Source organism: Dictyostelium discoideum (assembly GCF_000004695.1).
Source record: "Dictyostelium discoideum AX4 chromosome 4 chromosome, whole genome shotgun sequence".
NCBI classification, from domain to species: domain Eukaryota; phylum Evosea; class Eumycetozoa; order Dictyosteliales; family Dictyosteliaceae; genus Dictyostelium; species Dictyostelium discoideum.
The window spans coordinates 4,597,823-4,602,822 of NC_007090.3; the positions used below are offsets into that span (position 1 = coordinate 4,597,823).

The 5,000-nt window shown below is 25.1% G+C and overlaps 1 non-coding gene across 1 annotated transcript; it reads left to right on the forward strand.

Annotated features, from left to right (window-relative positions):
* Positions 1–471: 471 nt before the first annotated feature.
* tRNA-Phe-GAA-12 lies at positions 472–545 on the forward strand. The gene has a single exon. It is a non-coding gene; the product is annotated as a tRNA-Phe (tRNA).
* Positions 546–5,000: the final 4,455 nt, after the last annotated feature.

Genomic DNA, 5,000 nt, shown 5'->3' on the forward strand with positions numbered 1-5,000 from the left:
AAGTGTTGTTGTTGATGTTTTTTCTCTTACTGATTATTTTTTCCTTTTTTTTGAAAATTTTGCGAAGCAAAATTTTCAAAAAAAAGAAAAAAATAAATTACAATAAAATAAAGAAATAAAGAAGTTTACTCTAAGTGTATTTTATTTTATTTTTTTTAAGTCTTTTTTTTATATGAAAAATGAAATAATCAAATAAAAAAAGTGTTGTTGTTGATGTTTTTTCTCTTACTGATTATTTTTTCCTTTTTTTTGAAAATTTTGCGAAGCAAAATTTTCAAAAAAAAGAAAAAAATAAATTACAATAAAATAAAGAAATAAAGAAGTTTACTCTAAGTGTATTTTATTTTATTTTTTTTAAGTCTTTTTTTTATATGAAAAATGAAATAATCAAATAAAAAAAGTGTTGTTGTTGATGTTTTTTCTCTTACTCGTTAGTTTTAATATGGTGAATTTTTATTCAAATTTCACCAAGCCTTAGTAGCTCAGTTGGTACGAGCGTGAGACTGAAGATCTTAAGGTCGCTGGTTCGATCCCGGCCTGAGGCAAATTTTTTATTTCACACCCCCCAAAATACAGATCGCATGTTCGACTCCCATATAAAAATATAGAAAAAACCATTTCACCCACAGTTAAAATGAATTTTTTCGATAAACTTAAAGGTGAACTCAACTTTGGCGAAGAAGAGTTAAATAAAAAAACTATTCAAATAAGGTTATTCTACCCACATACCTTGGAATTGAATAGTAATTCAACAAAATTAATAGATAATTTCATAGTTAATGGTACTCTTAACATTGTCAGAAGACAAAAGGGTATAACAGTATTCGGTAGAATACTAAAAGAAAAATTCACATTATTACACGAGTGTTACAGCACTTTCAAGTATGAAGATTTTCCACTGCAAAAATTCATACTTTACACCCCAGGATATCACTATGTCCACTTTTACACATTTACAAAAAACATAATAAAAAAAATAAACAATCAAATGGTAAAAGAAAACTGGGGATTGGAGCCATTACTAATAGATGAATGCAACATAGTACTGCTACCAGATGTGATTAGATATTCATGCATACTATTATTTAATAAAGAAGATGATATCTCAATCATTGATGCTATAAAAGGTAGTAAGCATCCAATAAGAGCCTTCATCTCTGAATATAACAATAAAGAAATAAGAGATGTTAGAAAAAAAAAAACACAAGTAATAAAAACCAACAACCAACAACTACAAATACAACTAAATCAATACCATCAACTCCACCAACAACTAATGCATCAACAACCACACCAATAACAACCACACCAATAACAACCACACAAACAACAACCACACCAACAACAACCACACATCAATTACCAACAAGCAATACAACAATCTACAACCTAAACAAAACTACTACTACTACTACTACTACTACTACAAAACCTATCAATAAAATTACTACAAGCAATGGTACCAAGTTTCCAATTGCCAGTAGTATTAGAAAATAATGGAACAATTAAAATTATTACTATGGAACTGCAGAGGTAATCAATCAACCAACGCTAAGAATAAAACAGAAGAAACGATAAAAAGAATTGGCACTCAATTAGCACTCCTAACTGAAACTAATTTCAATGGATTCAACCACCACAAAACAATGTTCAACTTTGAAAGAATAGATCATGGTTCAGGTAAAGGAACTGGCATAGCAATAGAAAATAGAGATACAAGAAAAGGCCACATATCAATAAACTTCAAAGACGATGATGGTAGAATACTATCAATTAAATACAATTCCTTTAATTCTATCAACATATTATTGATCTATGCTCCAGCGACTATATCTGAAAGAAACACCTTCATAATCAACTCAAAATCACTGTTTAAAAAATATAATTCAATCAACCATCAAATAATAGCAGGCGACTTCAATAACAACCACGATTGCAACAGCTTCTTCGGTACTGAATTACGTAAAATAATAGACCAAGACATGCTACTAGATACTGGTATTGAAGATAACACTCCAACATTTCCAAGATCAATGAAGAGACTAGATAGAATCTACTGTCATCCAACACTACTAAACCAAAATTCAAAACTGGTAGTCCACAACACAGTATTTAACAAATCAGATCACTTTCCCATCACAATCACAATACAAACCAACAGAGAAACAACAACAACAACAACAACCAAACTAGAAAGACTCCCTTGGACATTATGTAAAGAAATTCTCAACAACAAACATATACATGATGGGTTATCAGAATTAATCAGTAAGAACAAAGATAAGATCAAATCAGTGGAGGAATGGACGAAATTTAAAAATAATGTCATCAGAGATTATTTAAAAAAAGAACAAAACAAAATAAAGAAAGAAAAGAACAAAAGAAAATACGTAATCCACAAATTACTTGGAAATAGTGATATCATTCCAAAGATGAGAAAAGAACTCAATGAAGAAATAAGTAGAATATTAGAAGAAGAAAGAAAGGTAAAAGCATGGGATATCAAATTAAAACTCCACCTGCATCAAGAAACACCAAGCAAATACCTCACAAGTATCCTTAAATCCAAGATCACTTCCAGGTATCAACCACGAAAGAGACACCAGATGCAAGATCTGTGGCCACCTTTTCAGAGACCCTTATTCTCACCTCTTCACTCTATGCCAAGATATCCTAGATATTGAAAAAACCATCATATCAACAGTTAACAAATTATCATTCATCAAAATCCACAGATGGTCAATGGAAACCTTAGACATATCAAAATACAACAGAACTGAGAGAATCTTCCCCAATCTCATAGGAATAATAGCACACCAATTATGGAAGATAATCTGTCACAAATTGTTCAACACTGATGAAAGCAAACCAGAGCCAAAATTCGAACAAAAGGTCATAGAAACAGAATTACTAAATCTCATCGAAACTGAAAAATTCATCACACTAAAGAAAATCAAACACGACGAAGCAATACTAAAAAACACCAATCAAGATCTTCACAAATACAAATTCAACAAAGCCTGGCAAACCCCAGCAGCTCCGAACCCTCTTCCAATTTAAGTAGTAGTAAAAAAAAAAAAAAAAAAAAAAAAATAATATAATATAGTTTAAAAAATTTAATACAATTGAATAATAAAAATAAAACCGTTTAACAAACACCGCCGAAAAGACACAAGGACATTCCTTGAAGGTCTGATCACAGGTAAAAAAAAAAAAAAAATTTCACCCACAGTTAAATTAATTATTTTTATTTCTTTTACTGGGATAATTGAAAACATTAGAATTTAAACATTTCTTTTTAAAATTCAAATTCCTTAAATAAAGCTATTAATTATTCTATATTTCCTTTAAAGGATAAACTATGATCAATTTTAAAAAAAAAAAAAAAAAAAAAAAAACTTCATACCCAACTATATTTTCAAAAAAAAAAAAAAAAAAAAAAAAAAAAAAACTTCATACCCAACTATATTTTCAAAAAAAAAAAAAAAAAAAAAAAAAAAAAAAAAAAAAGAATCTTCATTTTTTCTATAAAAAAAAAAAGGGTGTATCTAACTCTTTATTTTTATTGTTTTATTATTTTTATAGATAATTGTGGATCATCTATGTATTAAATAATATATGAATCCTATTTAAAAAATGGCAGATGCTTTAAATATTTGTGTAGAATCTGACATATTCAATGAATCATATTTATCTCAATTTATATAATAATTTTAAATTTAAATAAAAAATCTAAATATGGTTTTTTTTTTTTTAAAGAGATAATTCATGGGTTTTGAAAGTATTTATTTTTATTTTTTATTTTTTATTTTTATTATTTTTAAAATAAAATTGAATAATAAAAAAAAAATAAAAAAAATAAAAAATATAAGAAAAAAAAAAATTAATCAATCTAAATCAATTTCTATTTTGAAAAAAAAAAAAAAAGAAAAAAAAAAAAAAAAAGTAATTAGGATGAATTTTCCTTATTGGGAAATAAAAAAAGTAAAAAGTATAATTTTTTTTTTGGAAATCAAGATCAAAAAATGTAACTCTTTTTGGGTTTACCAAATTTGGGTATCTTTTATTAAAAAAAAAAAAAAGTTTCAATTAAAATTTTTTAGTATAAAAAGACAAAAAATTATTAATTATTTTAAAAAAAAAAATAAATAAAATTTCAAAAAAAAAAAAAAAAAAAAAAAAAACAAAGAAATTTTACATTTTAGAAAAAACAAAGTTATAATTTTAATGTAAAAAAAAAAAAAAAAAAAAAAAAAAATTATAATTCTGGACATAAAATATCAAAAGGTAAATTTTAATTTTAATTTTCTTATTTTTATTTTTTTAATTTTTCAAATATTTAATACATTAAATAATTTACCATTCTCTTTCTAATTATTAGGTATAATGTAAAATTTATTTTTGTCTTTAAACTGTCCCAAATGAAATAAAACTTCCAACAGGTGTAATTAAATGTCAATACAACGGTTTTTTATTTTTTAAAAAAAAAAAGATAGTTTTATTAAGTGGTAGTTTATTTAGTATTGGTCGGTACTAACTCAATGTCTGAGAATCAAAGGATTTTATTTATTTTAAAAAATAAATCTTTCAATTCTCAGGCTTTGCTAATTGGTAGATTGGTATTTAACAGCTTTCACTTAATAATATTTTTAAATTAAATAAACTAACTGATTGTCGACAATAAACCATAATTTTACATGATAATTTGGACTTAATGCAAGGTAAACTATATTAATACTTTAATTCCAACACTATTTTATAAATATTGCAATTTTCTAATAATATATATTTTAGATTGATCCAAGGATTTAATATCTGTCAACAGTACTATTAAAGGATATTGGAAGGTTAAAATCTAAACGTTAAAAAATAATATTAAATAAAATAAAATAAAATAAAAAAATATAAAAAAAATCTTATTTTAAAAACAAACAAACAATACATATTAATCATTAAATACTAATAGATTAAATTGTTTTTTATCCAATTAAAGGTCAAGA